Source organism: Chionomys nivalis, chromosome 5 (genome assembly GCF_950005125.1).
Source record: "Chionomys nivalis chromosome 5, mChiNiv1.1, whole genome shotgun sequence".
NCBI lineage: Eukaryota > Metazoa > Chordata > Mammalia > Rodentia > Cricetidae > Chionomys > Chionomys nivalis.
The window spans coordinates 62,349,226-62,368,856 of NC_080090.1; the positions used below are offsets into that span (position 1 = coordinate 62,349,226).

The window sequence follows — 19,631 nt, forward strand, 5'->3', positions numbered from 1 at the left end:
CTAGACTCGCTAGAAGCTAAGCAAGCCTGACAGGGAGACTGAAGAAGACAAGAGGGGGTAGCACCCCGATGGCAGCCCACAAAGGTTTGAGGGACTGAGAAACCAGTTAGGCTAGCATAGTTAGCATAGTGGCTGTGTGGGACAGATGAAAGGCAAACCAAGGGACTATTTCAGGGGAAACAAGAGGATTCCATGCCGCAGTTGAAGAGTGATAGATCTCACTTACTTTGAGGCTGCATAACAACAAAGTCTCAGAATGTTTTGAAGTAGGTTCCTAGAACTTTTGTTTACACGACGTCAGAAGGTTCTTTTGCCTAGAATATCTTAAAAGCATTATTTAAACCAATAAACAGGCAAACACCAGGTTTTCTTGCTTTGATGGTGAGGTAGCTTGTGTCAAAGTTAAGCTTGTAAATCTTCAAATCTCATAAATCTTTTAAAAGCTTTTAGCTTCCTAATATGTATTAAAATCTCGTAGGAGGAAAAACAGCATGTGGTTGGTGTCAGCCAAAAATAATTTGAGCACTGGGCTCAACTCTTGAAGAACACCTTGTTGAGCCAATGTACTACAAAACATACTTCAGAAAAGTCCCAATAGTCTCCTTATTCAGAACCCACCATGGCCCAGGGCTCTACCGGACTCGTGACCATTCCAGCATACAGTATTTTCATTATTCCCTTTTGTAGATGGAAATTCTGAGGATTCGGGAGTTTGGCCTTCTGTTTGAAGATTATACAGGCACTAGGAATCTAACTACAGCTCCTGCATTCCAGCTTAACACTTCTGTCCACATTATAGACGTACGAGATCTTCAGTATCAGACTTCCACAGCTGATTCCAGAACATCTGATTACCCAATTTTTCTGAATCGTTTTCACCACTTTCTGAAGACCTTGCCTGGGATGCTGGATTTCATGCACCGTGAGCCTGCTGATAGCAGCTTCCAATCTATTGGCATGCACCTGCAGTTCTACAAGGCTTCCGGGGGTATCATTCGGGTTTTAGATTACTCCCCTCCCTTTGTTCCCTAGAATCTGACATCTATAAACATGACAACACAGGCAGGAAAGGCCACGATGAGCAGTCTCCTGCTTCTAATGCAGGCTGCTGTGATGTGGGGAGGAGAAGGGGGGCATAGGAAAGGTCCTGATGTCTTTCTTGTGCATTCCTGGAATTGACATGCACCAGGCTAGTTCTCCCAGTTGCTACCATCAAGAAACGTTTAGTGTTAAATTTAGAATAAAAACCAATTAAAAGATAACAAAGAAACATCTGCTCAGAATAGCAAGAATTAAACATGACTGCTGGCTCCTGCAGGAAAGACGTGGCACACTTTACAAACCTGGATTTTCCCTTACTCATTCTCAATGTCTCACCCACACCCCCAATTCATCTCTCCCCAAATGGCTTTGGGGGGGCACTAGAATAGAATTTTTACTACAGGGATTGCAGTAACCTGATACTGGAAACCAGAGCTTTCAAAACATTTTTGCTGATCTTTTTCCCATGCCCCAGACCAGATGAGTCTGACCAGGGCTCAATGATGTGTTAGAATAGAGTCATGGGCTAGGTTCAAGGGATTGCTGCTTGGGATTTCGGCCACAGCACTGGTAGCTAATGAGATTAGGATCTAGATGAGCACACCAGTTTCCTGTTTCTCCTGTCTACCTCACAAAGATATGCCTGAAGCTCAGGAGACCAGCAAAGATGGTCTCCCCCTTCCCTCCCCAACCCAGAAGATGAGGTTGCTGCCTGCTCTAGGTCCTTTTTTGTTGCTATGATAAAACACAAAAGTGACTCAGGGGTTAAGGGTTTATTGGACTTAAAATTTAAGGTCACAATCCATCATTGAAGGAAGTCAAGGCAGGAACCCGGAGTTGTGAATCCAGAGGCAGAAATCACATAGTAAAGTTGGTTGCTGGTTCTTTCTTTCTTTCTTTCTCTCTCTCTCTCTCTCTCTCTCTCTCTCTCTCTCTCTCTCTCTCTCTCTCTCTCTCTCTCTCTCTCTCTCGTGTTTGTGTGCGTGGTGCATGCGTGTCTGTCCCTTTCTCTTTCTGCCTCCCTCTGTCTCTCTCCCTCTGTCTATCTCTGTGTGTTTCTGGCTCCCTGGAAGGTTCATGCTTATCTAGCGTTCTTATATAGTTCAGGACAATCCATTTAAGGATGGTAATACCCACAGTGGTCTAGACTTTTCTGGATAAATTAATAATCAAGACATTCCTATAGGCCAATCTGATCTAGGCAGTTCCTCGGTCTAGGCTTTCCTCTCAGACATTGTACTGCTGGCTCAATTGAAAAGGCTAGCTAGGCCACTGCCTTCATCATCACCAACCTCTTCTGCATCCAGAAGTAAGCTGTCATAGAGCACAGTTCTGCTATCCAGAAAAATCACATATCAAAATCCTATCAATTAGCTTAATGTCCTTGCCATCTTACTACATGGTGGCTTGGGAAGTTCTCCTGGGTTTCATTTAGGTCTTCCTGGGTAATTTTCTATGTTATGCTCCGCTATGGCCCTTCATACCCAGAAAGCCTCACAACCTGGCAAAATTCCCTCAACTACTGCCACCCCACAGCCCATTGAACATTTCTTTTCCCTTTACCTCAGCAGTTCCTACCAGGTCTACTCCAATGTTCTTGGATGGTTCTTCATCCTCCAACCATGCCCCAGGCTGTTATTAGTTGTGTCTTTCTAAAGCACACTCAGAGTGCATGCTTTCTGGCTAAAAATCTGTCAGTATTTTTAAAATAGCAGAAGGACAAAGACCAGATAAGAAGATGCTGCTGAATGACTCATAAACCTGGCCCCTGCACCTCACTTCAGGCTCTGTGTGCTCCATCTTCATGTCCTAGTTCTCGAGTCAGCCTGGATCTGGGTGCAGTTTAGATACCCTTCCTGGGGTTAGCAACACTGAATACCTTTACCCCCATCCCTCAGTTCAGGCAGTGTCTGTTTTTCTAGATCATATCCTGCTTGTTGAGTTTTCTCTTTTCACCCTTCTCACTTACTTGTCACTTCTTGTTTATTGGTTACTGCCTAGCTACCTTGTGAACAACTTTTGCCTACCTTTTATTATCAGTGCACCGGAACCCCCAGCATTTCACGCAGGTCTGGCCTCCCCACCCTTAGCATAGGTATTTACGGAGTGCATAAGTGAGGTGACAAGGTGAGAACTGAGCAGAGTAAAAGTTTCTTCTTTTCTGTTATCATTTTAATATTTACCAGCAGCAGCACTACTGTCAAGGAGATGGTCATGACTGGTCTGGCACCCTCAGGAGAGGGCAGCCACATCCAGGCAGATCCAGAAATGAAGAGAAATGCCTGGACAATAGGCACGTGTGGGGCACGAGTGGAAACCAATGTGTGGTTCTTTGAGAGCAGGTAATGGCAGGTAATCCACTCGGCCCCGGTTTCAGTTCTCCTCTCTGTGTGACCACAGGCCGGGGTCTCCACTCACGGGCCTTCCCTTTTACAGCTGGGGACGGACACTAGGTTGCTAGGGGGCGGGATGCTAGGTTGCCGGTCGAAGAAGAGGGCAGAGTCACAGTGTAAACACACTGGGTTTGTGGGTGCCGTCCTGACCTGGAAGTGACTCTTCTGCCAGTATGCATAGAATCCACTTACCCTTGTGCCATCTCAAGGGACAGAGCTGTGATCTGCTACCCTTTAGGAGTTCTAATCAAAACTGCACCTCTGCGAGTGAGCACCATTTACATACGCCCTTCACCGAACGGGATCTTAAGATGTGACTTGTTTTCTCACATCGTAAGGCTGTAAGAGATGCAGTAGATATGAAAAAACACCAATAATTTCAGATTTCTGCTTATGTACTTCATTATAACTGCATCTTCGGGCTTTCACAGTTATGATACTAAATTCATTGTTCTCTTATGACAGGCAATCCAGGCTGCCTTAGTAGTTTTATTATTATTTCTGAGTGAGAAAGACATAGCTGCTCACACCCTTCGTTACCGGTCTCCCACACGCCTCTAGCTCCTGTCCTCCCCTCTACAATTCCCCTTGTCGCCCACCCACTTTTTCCACTTGCCACTAACCAGGGCACCCTAGAGTTGAGTCCTGGGTCTATTCTTTTTCTCTCTTATCTACCCCTAGAGGCCAAAGCTTCAGACAACGCAGATTTGTGTTTGGAGCTCTGACCTCCTCTGAGTTCCAAACTTGCCACTCTAAAGTTTGTTGTCTCTGCATTTGGACGCCTCTGCTCTTTTGGTCCTCTCCTCCTGCTGGGTACCATCACTCCCAATTACTACATGGTTCTTTCAGAAAATCAGTTACTTAAACAAGTATCCAGAGCCTATGTCTACATCCTTTTCCCTTGCTCCTTCCTCCCAAACTCACCCTATAGCCAAGTTTCTCTAGCAACTACTTTCTTAAGAATAAACCTAGATCTCTTTTTGGTTTTCTCCCTCCACTGCCGGATACTTCAGTAAGTGAGACACTTACAGCTGTCCCTGTGCCAGCCACACTGCTGGCACTGTCTCTGTGCCAGCACCCCTTCTCCTAAGTCCTTCTGTCCAGTGCAGTGGAGATCTGGAGACACACATATGACCTCCCGCCTAACGTTCTCACTGGGACTAAATCTATCTGTCCATCCTCAGCCATTCCACGTTCCCTTGCTCACATTTCCTCATCTTACCTGGTCTTTGTAAAGCCCCCACCCCCACTCCCAGGGAAGCCTTTCCCCTACCTAGCTTATCTTACACAGCTTGGCGTGTACAATTACTCAGCTGGGCCTTTCCTGATGTGTTCTATTGTGGGCAGCCTCACCTTATTCATTACTCCCACAGCTCATTCAAAACCCATAATCTTCTGCTGTTTGTTTACTTCTTTATAACATATTTCTTCCATGGCCTCCATCTCCACCAGAGTAATGATCTCTTCTCTCCTACATACAATACATACAGTGCTGTTTGCCCAGTAGCCACTTATTAGAGGCTTGGTAACTCTTCAAGCAAGGATTAGACACTCAGTAACTGTGCACTGGAGGACTTCAAAAAAATTTGAAAAGAAAGGCCAATTCCATTGTTTTGTTTTCTTTACTTTTAAATTTTGTTTTGTTTATCTGTGGGTCTCAGTGACCTCTGCCAGCCCAGCAAGTACAAGGTCCATGATCTGTATGAACCCCAATACGCTGATGCCCCTTGGGGAAGACGCTGAAGACAGTTTCAAAGATCGACCTATCCCTTCCAGCATAGCTCTGCAGAAGAATTCAGAGAGCTGTTTCCTGATTACCCCCATCCCGTTACTATGGTCAATGCCCAGCATGAGCCCACTGCAAGCAGGATCTAAGACAACATCTCAAGGGTAGGGAGGGCTTCAGGGAATGGGACGATGCCTGTTCTCTAAGAAGAGGAGCAAAACAGACTGAACAAAAACGCGTAACCCCTAAAGGCCCCCAACCCATCAGTAGTCACAGAGCCAATTACCACAGTAATGGACAGACTGACAGGAGGGAGCACGGCTACCAGCTTGGGCAGTGGAGGCTCACACACAGTGACAGTATAAGTATGAGACCACCAAACCCCACAGAGAGGGGGAAATGCCAAGGGAATGTGCCTGTCAGCTTGCCCACTCAAACACTGTTTCCTTCTGCTGCTGGCGCTCACACTTAATCTCCAAAACACACGCTTTGACAGGCAGAACTTTTGAAACATTGAGCTGGAGAGTTACACGTTTCTGCTTTTTTTTCCTTCAGTTTTGCCGCGCCTTAAAAAAAATCAGCTCCCCAGTTTTTGTTTTGTTTTGTTTTTCATTGCTCTAAATTGAAGACTCATACATTTTAAATCAATGGAGTGAATACTTGCCCTGCCTGGGAAAAACACCTAAGTGGGTTTCCCCTGGTAATTTGACTTAGTGGAGCTGTGTACTCCTTTTTAATTACGTCATGCTTTAGCTGGGTACCAGTGAAACTGCCTTCAGCATTCTGAGTGTTGAGCGACCTGTGTGACCTTGAAATCACAGGACCTGTGAGACAGGAGTAAGAAGACAGGAGTCAGTCTGGGTTGCACAGAGAAATCCTGTCTCAAAACACAAAGTTAAAAAGTAATTACAACCAAAAGAAAAGAACAGAAAAATAAAAAAGAAAAAGGCATGGAGGAAGAAAAAGCTTCTGCTGATTCCCTACAGTACTGAATACTGGTTGGTAACCCAAACTCAGAACAGCAATCACAATTTGGGGGTCAGAAGTGAACCTAACCTGTTCTTGATGGTCATTCTAATCTCAAATCATATTACTTGACTCTATTTTCACACCTAACCTGCTCTTTTAATTCCAAATTCACAGACAGGACATTACCCGCCCAAGCCTCCCATCACCATGCCAAGTCCCACATGTGCTGATACCAGCTGGGCAATCTGAGACGAGGGTAGGTTCTTGGGTCAAGCTGTCTCTGTAGCGTGGAAGGGCAGAGCTAGGGCTGGGGAGGTGTTTGGAGATGATCTTTTAATATCCTCCCAGTTTTCTTAGAAAATGAGGATGAAAACTATGGTTTTATATAATGTTTGAGTGCTTGCTAAACACTACACATATGCTGGCACATTGAAAGACATGGGGCTGAGGAGGGAGAAGAATTTAGAGACATGGAGACAGGACCCCACCTTTCAGCAATCACGGACTTCCAGATGCTTTTCAAAATGCAAAAATGTTCCTCTAAAGTGGGATTTTAAATGGAATGAGGAAAATGTACAAACTGAACAAAACGGCATGATGACTAAGAAGCAATCCTTAAGCTGACAGTGTCCATGTCTGCTTCAACTGGGGGAGGTAACAAGGCTGGAGTCTCACCTCTGGAACACAGCTAAACCTTGTCTGTCTTTGTGTGTACCCTGTGGAACCAGACAATAGACCATGAATCCCAGGAAAAAGGGTAGGATCCTTAGACAGCAAGGAAGAAAAAAGAAAAAAAAAAACTACACTGAGATTTCATCTCAATCACAACAAAATAGCAAGCATCAAAAGAACAAAGGACAAGTTAATGCTGGCGAGGACGTGAGGAAATAAGCGTCATTCACTGATACTAGGAACAGAAACTGCAGCCACCAGTAAGGGAATTTCTCAGACATTTTAAAGCAGAACCCCACCATATAATCCGGCTCTACCACTCTTGGCTATTTCCCCAAAGGACTTTGTGCCCCACCACAGAGAGACTTCTATATCCACGTTTATTGCTTTCTTCATAATAGTCAAGAAATAGATGTCTATCAACAAACAGCTGAACAAAGAAAATGGGGTACATATATACAATGGAATTTTGTTCATCTGGAAAGAAAATATAATCATGACATCTGCAGGGAAACAAATAGAATTAGATATCATTATGTCAAGAAAAATAAGCTTGACTCAGAAAGATGAATACTATGTGTTTTCTCTCATGTGCACCCAAGATTTTAATATATATATATATATATATATATATATATATATATATGTTTGTGTGAATGCGCACATGCATGCACGCATGTTCATGTGTATGGGGGGTGTGCTGTAATGCTGAAAATTGGATCATAGTAGGGGAAAGAGAAACTTTAAGGAGGAAAAGAAGGTGACAGAAAATATGTGATTTGACATATGTACAGAAGAGGTAGGGTGGAAGGGGGCCAGGAGGAAGCGGGAAAGGGGCACAGGAGAGGAAGTAAGAAGTCAAGACTAACGAACAAAGAATGGATTAAAATGACATAATGAACCCATTACTTTGTATGCTAGTTTAAAACAACAAATACAAAGATTTTTTTGTTTGTTTTTCAAAAGGGAAGGTTGGTACCTCTGCACTTTCCCCAGCAGTTTCTGCTAGGAGGATGCTCTTACAGTTTCTAAGCAGTTCAAAGGCAGCAGCACCCCCTGCTGCTCCTCACAGGGCTGCCCTGGGCATCCTTTTCCAGTGGGCATTCACACCCAGTCCTCTGAAAGACCTTCTTCTGTGTGATACAGGTTTGATCTGCCTTCCCAGGAGTCTGTTTCATAGGCGATTTGTTACTTGTAAAATAGACATCATTTGTTTGGGGGAAGAAAGTAAAACCCTCCCTTTCTGAAGTCCCTTTAACAGTTTTTATCAGCAGCTATTTTGTTCAAAAGTGGGGAGAGGAGTGTTATGTTTCAGGAAAATGTTGAGACCAATAGAAGGAATAGTAGGAATCTAAGCCGTGGCGCACCAAACCCAAAACACCAGATATGTTGCTTTACATGTGGAACTTGAATTCATTTCTTCAACTACTTTGTAGCGTACATTAATATCCCTATCTCACAGACACGGAGACTGAGTCCCACAACCAGTAAGCCAATGTCTCAACAGCCACATGTAATAAAAAAATCTGATGTAATTCTGTCAGACACTAAACCTTTGCTGCAAGCAACTCCATTAAACTCCTATTGCAGTATCTGTTGAATTAACCTATTTAGCCTTGAGTCAGGCATTATTAAATGTTGCATTATGTTATCAGAAATAGAAATCATTTGCCGAGTTTATAGAGAGAGTCACAGAACATTAGAAGTAGTAGAAACTCTTAAGTGTAATCTAATTTCAAGTTTGTTATTATAGAGACAAGAAAATTATTTTGAAGAGGGTTAGGTAATTTCCTCAAGGTCAAGCTGGCTGGATAATAGCTCAGCCGAGACAAAAGAACCCGGCTCTGCACCCCATTCCAGTGCACTTCACCTCCACATGTTGCTACAGAGGAAGATGAGCTTGTCAGGCTGGGGAAACAGTGCTCATCTCAGAGATGTGAAGAACCAAGGGATGCCAAAGTTCAGGCTCTGCCCTTTGACGCAGTCTCCCCTCAAATCACACTTTATCTTGTGATTTCTTTTTCCTCTCACATAATTCCTCTGGAGTTAATTAGTTGCAGGATTCATCCCAAAACTTAATCAAGACAAGAAGCCACATAAATAGCTGCCTTGTATTGTTAAGCTTCTAGCCAGATGCATTTTTCTCCTGGGTCTATACCTTATTTCCAGCCCAGTGATATATGCTGGGTAAAATTAAATAGAGCAAACAAATTTTCCACATTTTACATGGCTGAATCTAGTGAATAGAATAAACTTGGCCATAAGCAGAGTTTCTTTTCTTTCTATGGCATCCCAGAATCCAGCCTTCCCTCCTCCCCACAGTTGGGCTGCTTCAAAGCCCAGTACTTTTTGGTTACCTCCTGGTGTTAGCTGCTTTATGTGCTGCTGAGACAAAAACACATGGCTAAAGCAACTTAATAAAAGAAGTTCTGTTTGGCTCACAGTTTGAGTGCACAGTTCATCGTGGTAGGGAGGTCATGGAGTGGGGGGACCTTGAGGGGACTGATGGCCACAGAGTCAGAAAGCAGAAAAAAATAAAAGCTGATGCTCAGCTGGCTTTGTACTTTCTATTCAGTCCAGAACCCCAACCAGTAGAAATGTACCCCCTCATTTAGAGTGGGTTTCCCTATCTTGATTAGTAGAATCTAGAAATACCTCACTGGTATGGTCCTGAAGGATTTTAGGTCTTATCATATTGACAATCAATATTAATGACTACACTCCTAATATGCACTGCATTATTCTAGGAGTTTTACAAATAAGGAAGGGTATATGACTGTTGTTGCATCTGTCTATATTATTTTCCCCTCAGGTCTTCAAAAAATATTTTAAAATTTTTTATGTGCACGAATGCCTTTCCTGCATATGAAGAGCATGCCTGCGGTGCCTCAGGGGCCAGAAGAAAGCAATGGTTCCCTGGCCCTGGAGTTACAGATGGTTGAGACATGATGTGGGTGCCGAGAAGGAAACTGTGCTCCTCTGCAAAAGGAGCAAGTGCTTCTAACCACTCAGCCATATCTCCAGCTCCTCCATGTAAGTCGTTATAGGGCCACCTCCATCTTATCTTCCAGGTGTCAACTTAGACTCAGCCCTCACCATCATCGCTGGGTGATTCTCGGTGCCTGCCAGCTTCACCTATCCCCAATTTTCTAGTCAGCCTCATGTACATCATCTACTTGTAGCTTCTTCATAGCGTCTATTTCTGTGCAAGATGATTGCTTTCATTCAGTTACTGCTTGCTTATTTTCTTTCCTCTCTAGGATACAAACTCCATAACGGTAGATTTTTTCTTCTGAATCATTTATCATATACACAACATCTAAACAGAGAGAAGCTACTGAAGAAATAGAAGGCTAAACCCCAATCCCATTCTTAGGGACTAATCAACCAAGCTGCAAAATCATTTACATATTTGTAGAAACTGAAAATGACCCAGAATACAATTCTAGTGGCTAATCTTGATGGTCAGTTTGAAGGCATTAAAACATTAAAAAAATAAACAAACCACTGGGTATGTCTGTGATGAGTCATCTAGATTAGGATAGTCAGGGTGGGAAAGCTCACCCTGGATGTGTGATAGCATTTCATTGGCTGGGGTAGCAAAAGTAATAAGGGGAACGTGAACTGGGCACCAACATTGATCTTGCTTCTACTTCCTGACTGTGGACACAATGGGACTGGCTACTTCCTGCCCCTGCCACTATACCTTCCCTTCATATCATCTGAAATGCCAGGCCCAAATAAACCCCTTCTGAACCTGCCTTTGTCAGACTTGGTCACAGTCCGAGATCAGTAGCTAATACAACAGCAAATCAATTACAAGACTTCATGAAAAACAGGCTGCTTTCCTATTGCCAGATCTAGACACCAGAGTTATGAACCAAAATGCTGTCCAGTTTAAAATATTAAATTCTTTGACAATCTATGGTTCCCAGAGAGGGAAGAAAAGAAGAAATAAAGAAGGCCATCTTTCTGCAGTATGGTTTCAAGCAATCTACACCGAGTTTTCGTGAGACAGTAGGAAGAAGACCGTGTAACCTAGGTACTAAGCTAAGCGCCTCTAATCCTGGCTGTTGTATATTTATAGTTCCTATCAATGTCAAGGTGCTTAAAACAATCCAGTGTTGCAAACCAGCTGCTTTTGCACACAAGCCCCATAGCCAAAGGCTTAAGCAGAGGAAACTCTCTGTCCAAGGTTAGGCCCTATAGCTTGCACCACTACTTTGTAGAAAGAACGCTGGGAGAGAACCCTGGAGGGTAGCAGGGCTGAAGTTTGCTGTGTAAGATGGTGAAAGAAGATTCTGCCTATTGATCTTTGAGAAAGTATACACAATGTGTTTCTGGGATGAGCAGCTTTGGTAACCTCTGGGAGCTTGCTAGAAATCCAGCATCTGAGGCCCCACCCATATTTACTGAGTCACTTTCCATCTCAATGAGATCCTATGCAATGCATGTGTGGTGCAGGACAATTCTAGATTCTGTCAATTATATTTTAAATAAACGCTGATTGACCGGTAGCCAGGCAGGAAGTATAGGCAAGAAAAACAGACACGAAGTAGAGGTGGGGCAATAAAACAGGAGTATTCTGGGAAGAAGGAAGCTCTTTCTGCAGTCCTGCCCAGACCACAGAAGAAGCAAGATGTGACCTGCACCACTGAAAAAGGTACTGAGGTGGCTAACATCGATAAGAATAATGGGTTAATGTAAGTTATAAGAGCTAATACAAAGCCTGAGCTAATGGGCCAATCAGTTTATAACCTAATGTAGACTCTCTGTGTGATTTTCTTTGGGGGCTACCGGCTGTGGGAACTGGGCAGGACATAAACCCCAACAAGTAGCCCGCTCTTCATGTTACACATGTGCACATTAAATTTTGAGAATCTTTGCTGGGTTTGGGGAACTGCTAATACTGGAGATCATGAGGAAAAAACTTCTAAAACAAACTACCCAAATCTAGAAAATTGAAAGGGATTGACAGTACATCCACCATGTACCTAACAAGGCTGGGCATCTGGCTCTGGAGGACTGATCTTAGATCAATGTTCTGGCTTCAGGAATTTTCTGACCCTACCTTAAATCCTTTTTTAGTGTTGTGTACTTTTAGGTAAAATGCATGAAGTCATTTCCAGTATATGTCAGTGATTAGATTCTCTCTCTCTCTCTCTCTCTCTCTCTCTCTCTCTCTCTCTCTCTCTCTCTCTCTCTCTCTGTGTGTGTATGTATGTATGTATGTATGTGGGTGTATGTGTGGGTGTATGTGCACGTGTGCGGACACATTATGTGTGTTTGGGGCCACAGGTCAACTTTGGATGCCATTTTCCTTGTCTTCCAAGTCTTTACTGGCCAGCAAGGCAGCAGCTCGTTAGGCTAGTTGACCAGCAAGCTCTAGAGCTTTTGTTCATCCTGTACAGCAATAAGATGACATGCATGTGCCATCACATCCTGCTCTTTTTCTAATTTTGTTTTTATATTTTAAAATATGGGTTCTGAGGATTGAACTCTGGTCTTCACACTTGTTTGAAAGTGCTTTATCAACTCAACTATCTCCCTGACCCTGTAGTCATGTCTTCTAATCCTGACTTACTACTCATTGGTTCTATGACTACATGCAAATTATTGAAGTTCTGCAAGATTTTCTTTTTACATGCTGGGGAGGGTGGGACTTACGTCTGCTTGAAAATTAAATGAGAAAATCTATGTTATGTGCATAGCACATTATTTGATTTAGAAAAAGCATTCTAAACGGTCATTTTGGGGAATATTATTCTGACTACCTTAACCTATAGATCCAGTGTACTCTAGACCATTGCATCAGAACCTAGGGAACCAAAGCTTCAAACTCACAGAAATGTTTCAGAAAGCTTAGCCTCTTGTAAAAGCTCTGCCTATGGCAAAGCCATGCTTAGCTCTGGCAGCTCCTTCTTCAAACCTCTGATGCCACAGAATAGCATAATTCTCCTTGTCCCTTCTCCACTTACTGCAGGGCTTTACATGTAACAGATCCTTAGCAACACATTTGCCGAATGACTAAATGAATCATTTAGAGAAAATAGCCACACACCACCATAATTGCTTTGCTACTTGAGTGCTAACTTTGTTGTTGCAAATATATACAGAAAGAGTCTTTGGAGCTGGTTTGCAACCCAAGGGTCATAAAACAAAACATTGCAGAAAATTTAATGATGTACTTTTCATCGGATTTCTGTAAATTTGTGTCTCTTTAACCTGGTCACATTTTTAAGGTGTGAGTTGCAATCTGGGAAGTTAACCTGAAAACCATACCCGGCTGAAATAAATGAGCCTAGACCTCAGCTGACCAGTACTACAGGCTAAGCACTGAGGCAGTGGCTGCTTTTGTGACAGTTGTAGCAGGTCCGTTATCCTGGGAAAGGGACCAGTTGAATCTGTCCAAGACCAAGACACACAAAAGCAAAGCGGTAGAACAAGGAAAAGTCAGATCCTAAGTGGTGGGGATATGATGCCACATAGGTGGATCTCTCCTTTCTTTGTCTCTAATCTAACTGCTGATGACTTAGAACTAGAGATCACAGGATGGGACCAACTCTCAGCTGAGTCGCAGAGGAAGATGAAGACAGGCAGCGAGCTCAACTTTCCCCAGGGGTGGGAGGCAGCTGAATAGATCCCAGTGTGCATGGTGGACTAGCAGTCACAGCAGGGAGCACACCCTTGCTTATTAGAGCTCCTCAGCCTTGATGCCCCAGCCAGACGTGCAGCAAAAGCACTGGTCAGGAAGGCAACGGTCAAAGGTCACAACGAGTGATATTGGAAATGAAACAGGAGGAAAGAAAGGCCTGGGGGAACCCGTCCTGAGCACAGCATTAGAAAATAAAAGAAAGGAGCTGCCTTAGTGTGTGAGTAGGGGATTAAGGTTAAGTCTGTGCAGGATTTATTTGAGGAAGAAGCACTGTTTCTTGATCATTTTTCTGAGGCTTACAGATGTATAGATTTTTTTTTTCTGTTTCTTCTGAAGTGAGGGAAGGTAAAAGGCTCATTCTTTGACCAGAAGGAGGGAGCTAATTGTATACCAGACACTCCCATGGGGGTGAGGACTTAGAAACTAATAAAATGTGGTTGCAACGTTTTGTATTTCCTCCCTGACTTCTGGCCAATGTTTAGGTTTGTTTTTGTTTTTGATTTTTTTATCCCTTTTCTTTTTTGAGGGATGTTATTTTATGTTTTTCATTCAGAGTCTTACATAAACTTTAAGGCTGACTTTAAACTTTCTGGGTAGCTGAGGATGACCTTGAACCTCTAATCCTCCCGTCTCCACTTCTCGGTCTCCACTTCTCAGGTGCTGAGGTCACAGCCATGCCAAAACTGAGCTATGTGTAGAAATGTTATGTGTCTTGCTTCTGTAGGCTCATTTTATGAGTTTTCACACAGATAACTTCTCAGAAAATATGTTTTAACTTTAGAAGAATTTATTATATAAAAGGTGCATGCTTGTTGTAGTTAAAAAATATGGAAGTTCTCAGTACAAAACAACAAAATTCTTTTATACTTACCATTAATTAATCTTGGAGCAAACAACCAGACAATTTGCTCTTCTATATAAAGTGAATTTGAGATTTCATATGTATTTTCTCTACATATTATTTACATGTGTATGTGTGTGAATATATATATATATATATATATGAGAGAGAGAGAGAGAGAGAGAGAGATATCCCTCTCCATATGTATCCATATTTAGATAGGCATATATCTATCTAGATTTGTTCATTTATAATGGTGAGGAATAGAAACTCCAGATGTATAGACAGTTGTTGTGGAATATTACTTTAACTAGGCAAAGATGTGTTACATTTGCTTATGTTGAATTTGTTTATGTAAAGATATGTGCATTTGTTTGTGCTGCATTTATTTAATTATGTAAAGATGTGTCAGTGTTTCACCTTGCCTGCCTAAGGCACCTGATTGGTCTAATAAAAAGCTGAATGGCCAATAGCTAGACAGTAGTGGGATAGATGGATTGTCAGGAAAGGAGATTAAGTAGGAGGAATACTAGAGAAAGGAGAAGAGAATGAGGGAGACAGAGAGGAAAATGTCTGGGGCCATGCGCAACTGCTAGCTAGCAACCCTGGAGTAGGACATAAAAGCCCCAAGAGTAAAAACATAGGTGAAGATAAACAGATATATGAGAGCTATATACAATATATTATAAGAGCTAGTGGGACAACCATAAGATAAGGCCGAGCATTCACTAATAATAAGTTTCCGTGTCATGATTTGGGAGCTGGATGGTGGCCCAAAAGAAAGCCTGCTACAGACAATAAGCTGGAAGTAATGACTGTCTTCTTGCCTCTGGTGAGTAGAATACCAGGAAATAAGGTTAGGGAAAGGATTTGTTTCTCATTTTATTCTGTTTTATGCACTTTGACTATTTTAAACAAATATACTTGAAATTAAAAATAGTTAGTGCTGCCAAGGCCATCGTTATGGGAGACAATCCCACATGGAAATGACAGCACAGGGGCACGTGAAGAACGCTTCAGAGAATCCACAAAGCCCGATGGAAGCAGGAAGCAGGAAACGGGCTGTCAAGAACTGTGCCTGGAGTCAGGGAGGCCTTGTGAGAATGGGGTCCCTCTAGTTAGTTCTTGTCAAGTGCTTGGGAGATCCAGAATGATGGTCAAGGTTGGGTTGATGTGCTATTCAGGCCTGAAGAACTTCAGTGCCAACCAGGGAGAGCTTGGACCAGAGGAAGCTCCTGCTCAGCCCACTGAGCCTGGATCTGGACTGCTGCCTCCCAGAACTAGAAGAGGGTGAATTTATGTTAAGGTGTCAGGACTGTGTCATTTCTTACAGCAGCCACGGGAACCTGATACAGGGAGGGAAGCTGTACTTCTCGTGCTGAAACAGCAGGATCCAATAAGCACACGGCATCAAGCTGAGGAGCAATGCCACTAAATTGCATTTTTAAAAGGTAACAGATGGTGCCTTTTAGAATGCAGTGAGATGGCAGGAAACAGAAGCAAAGGAGCTACAGGAGGAAACCACTTAAATGGTGTTCTTATTGATATAGAAGCCATACAGATTTATGGATACAGCATGATGTGTTGACTGATGCATATTATGTATGTGCCTGATGTATGTTTGATGCGATAATCAAAGCAAGGTGATTAGTATATCCATCACCTTAAATTTTGATCACTTATTCAAGATGAATACACTCAAATGTTCTCTTCTAGCTGTTGAGAATATGATAACACTACAGTTAATTATATTCACTCTACTGTGAAATGTATATCAGGACTTAATTTCTGCTATTAGAGCACAGTATATACCAGCCTCTCACTCTTTCTCTCCCCGCCCCCTTTATTCTCTTCTATCTGAATTATTGCCATACCAATTGATATTGTAAACTCAGCCTTGAGGAAATGCAAAAGAGGAGGCCTGTGTTGAGAAAATATCTAGGTGGGGAAGAGGTCAGAACTTCATATGGTTGAGTGCAAAGGATCAGAAGTACCAAGACTTTCTCCACTTTAATTTTTGTGCTTTAAATGGGTTCAGAATCTAGTGGCCACAGGGAAGCCAGATGTTGGTCACTGGGGCATCTAGAGAAAACATAGGTATTAATCTTGACTTGAATATTCAGTGGCAATGAAGTGCCGATTCTTGGAGGAAAGGAATGATTCTGGGGTGGGAGCTGATGATCCAGATGGAACTCACCCAACATGGGCAAAGAGGGAAGCAATAGCAAAGATGAAGTGAGGCTGGAAAGGTGACTCAGTGGGTAAGAGCATCTGCTGCTCTTCCAGAGGATTGGAGCTCAGTGCCTAGCATCCAAATCTGGTGGCTCACAACCACCAGCAACTCCTGCTCCAGACAATCTGAAGCTCTCTTTGACACTTTGGGCACGGTCACACCTCTGCTCCACCCCCAAACACACACACACACACACACACACACACACACACACACAGAGAGAGAGAGAGAGAGAGAGAGAGAGAGAGAGAGAGAGAGAGAGAGGGACAGAGATAAGGAGAGACAAGGGGGGTTTGAGGGAGGGAGGGAGAGAGAGAGAGAGAAAGAGTGAGAGATTGAGAGAAGGAGGGAGGGAAAAAGGGAGGAAGGAAAAAACAAATCTTCCAAAAACCGAAAGCTTTGCATGATTCTTATATAAGCAAATGATTCCTTTAAAGGGGTGAGGGCAAAGAGGATAAAACTAAAGGTTAAAGACATAGGAAGAGAATATGAACAGAACAGCAATAGGAACATCATGGGAAGAGACGAGTTTTAAGTAGAGGTATGATGATAGAAAAATCTATAGATAAGATAGATGGAGTGGTCATAGAATAAATGCTAGTGACACTGATTAAAAAGTCCTTGATTTTCTCCTCCTCCAGTGCTGTTAAAAAATAACAAAGAGTGGAAATGAAGTCAATGAGAGGAAGCAGAAGAATGACACGAAAACTCTTAAGAAATTTATTGAGAATGTATTTAAAGTAAACAGTGGTTAAAATGCAGGGGGCTCACATTCATGAGAAGATGAGATTTCAAAGACTCAGCATTAGGAAAGGGAGAATTCAGTGGCTGCAGAGATTGTAAACGCTTAAAAGGACATAATTAACAAGCAAGAGGTAAGGTGGACCAAGACAGCTGCAGCTAAAACACAGGCGGAGAGGTTGGTCTGAAACGGAAGACCGTCCTGTTTTCTGGGCTCAAGAGTAAAGGATGATGAGATGAGACACAGGCTTCTTTAGAGACTTTTATATGGGGACAAAGGCTACTGGAAAGTCTATTTATAATTGTGTTCTTCTTTTTTGAGAAAAGGAGAAACAAAGGGAGAAGAAAGGAAAAGAAAGTAATCAACTTTAATTTTAGATATAAGAAATGGAGGCATATTATTTCCCACGGGTTTCCAAAAGATTCACTTAGAGATATTTGGTCCAAAATGGCATCATGAGAAGTAAAAACTACTGCATGAAGAGCCGCCCTCTAAGATCCGGCCTAAAACACGCATCTCTAAGTTATCATCAGTCACATGTGAGTAACGCCGAATGCTCATGTCCATGCCAGAAGGGCTTTTATACCTGTGACAACCATCACTGTCACCACTGGCAACAACTGCAAGAAACAACAGCAACAACAGGAATGGTAACAAATGACTGTGTTCTAGAGTGAAGGAAGATCAATACCCCAGTTTAAAATTAAGAAGCCAGGTCTGGAGGGATGGCTCAGCCACTAAAGGCTGGGCTCACAACCAAAAAAATTAAGAACCCAAACAAATGACAAAACAGATGAATCCTGTAGCTTCCAGAGAAGTCTCAAGAATGGGGCGGGGGGCACAGGGTGAACATGGGCAGTGGCCCCCCACAACATCTTGCAAGTTAGGCATAGCTGAAGTAAGCTAAAATAATTAAATACCTTTAAATGTAAATATCAAGCAGGGAGCTACATTGATCATATTTCTTTAAACTCAAGTCAACAGTTGGATTGTGGCAAAGCTGCATCCTCAGTGGCAAAAGAGGCTTCCCATCATGGGAAGCAAGGGGCAATGCCAAGGCTTTAACAAATCTCCCTACTGGGCTCAGTTTCTCTTTAAGGACAGTATTGTGTCTGGAGAGAAGCATCATGTAGAGTCAGAAGCTTGGAGCAAGGTCAAGCATTCATCTCCCAGAAATCCCAGGCCTTGGCAATCCCTGAGCCCCTGGCAGGTGGGAAGAGCAAAGGATTCAGCCTTGTGATACAGTCCCTGGGCTCTGGAACAGAGACTTCAGAGAGTTTCGCCAGCTGGAACTGATCTTATCTACATTACACTGTTCTCTTGGCAAATTGCATTCAGAATATTGTTCAGATTCCAAAGTTTGAGAAGCCTGAGGTTGAAGCCTCTATGACTTTGGAGGACTCTGGTTTAGGAAAATATTCCTACAGCCACTGTGACTCAGAGATTAATCCCTGAGTCTTGAAGAAAGAAGCCAGCCAGAGGGAAGCCATCATAATTCTGCATCCAGTTGAACAAGGCAATTGGGGGGTTGTATGGAGCTCCCAGAAACAAGAACACTCAGGTTACAGACATAATTATTCTTTCGGTAGCACTGCTGATGGCAAAGGGGCTCTAGTCTCAAAGAAAGTTTTGATTCATAATCGATAAGATGTCCCATTTCTTGAATTTCACTGTGTCATTTCAAGACTTCCCCAAAGTTAGCAGCTTGCACATCCATAACTAGCTCTCAACAGAATACCATGCAGATTGGATCAGGAAGAAGTCCGAGAATGGCAATGCTAAATCCGTCTTGATATGATTAAAAATACTTAAGATGGTACCACTACTGTACAGCAAAGGGACTTCCGGTCAGTCACCTGCTGCTCAGATAGGGGGAACAAAGATTTATTTTTAAGTCTGCCACCCAACACTTATGACAGTTCTTCAAAAGACAAATCAATAGGGAAAATGGAAAATAAACCTAAGTATAGTGCAAGCTAGAATGAGAAGGGACTTAGTCTGTCATTCTCGTGAGGCAGTGTGTTGGTGTTGCTGTGGGTAAATGGAATGGAACCCTCTCTTCCTTCCCTCCTACTTCATAGCAGCAGCATGGATGGCATCTGTCACCCTTCAGTGGTTGGTACATTATATAGTATATATAGTATAAAACTCTATAGTAACTAGCACAATGAACACATACTTGTGGTGTCATCGTTCATCATCTAATATCCTCATTTTCAGATTTGAGTAGCAACCTGACCTTGGAAATTTCACAGATAAGCCCTCAGAATTGGGGGAACTATGAATTAATCTTTTATGGATTGCTGGTGGGCCAGAAGGACTTGCACAGGTGTACAATTTGCCACTGAGCCACCCACTC

At 42.8% G+C, this 19,631-nt stretch overlaps 1 protein-coding gene across 2 annotated transcripts in view; it reads right to left on the reverse strand.

Moving 5' to 3' along the window:
* The window catches only part of Astn1 (astrotactin 1), a 330,687-nt gene that overhangs the window by 52,362 nt on the left and 258,694 nt on the right, over positions 1–19,631 (reverse strand). The window lies entirely within an intron of this gene.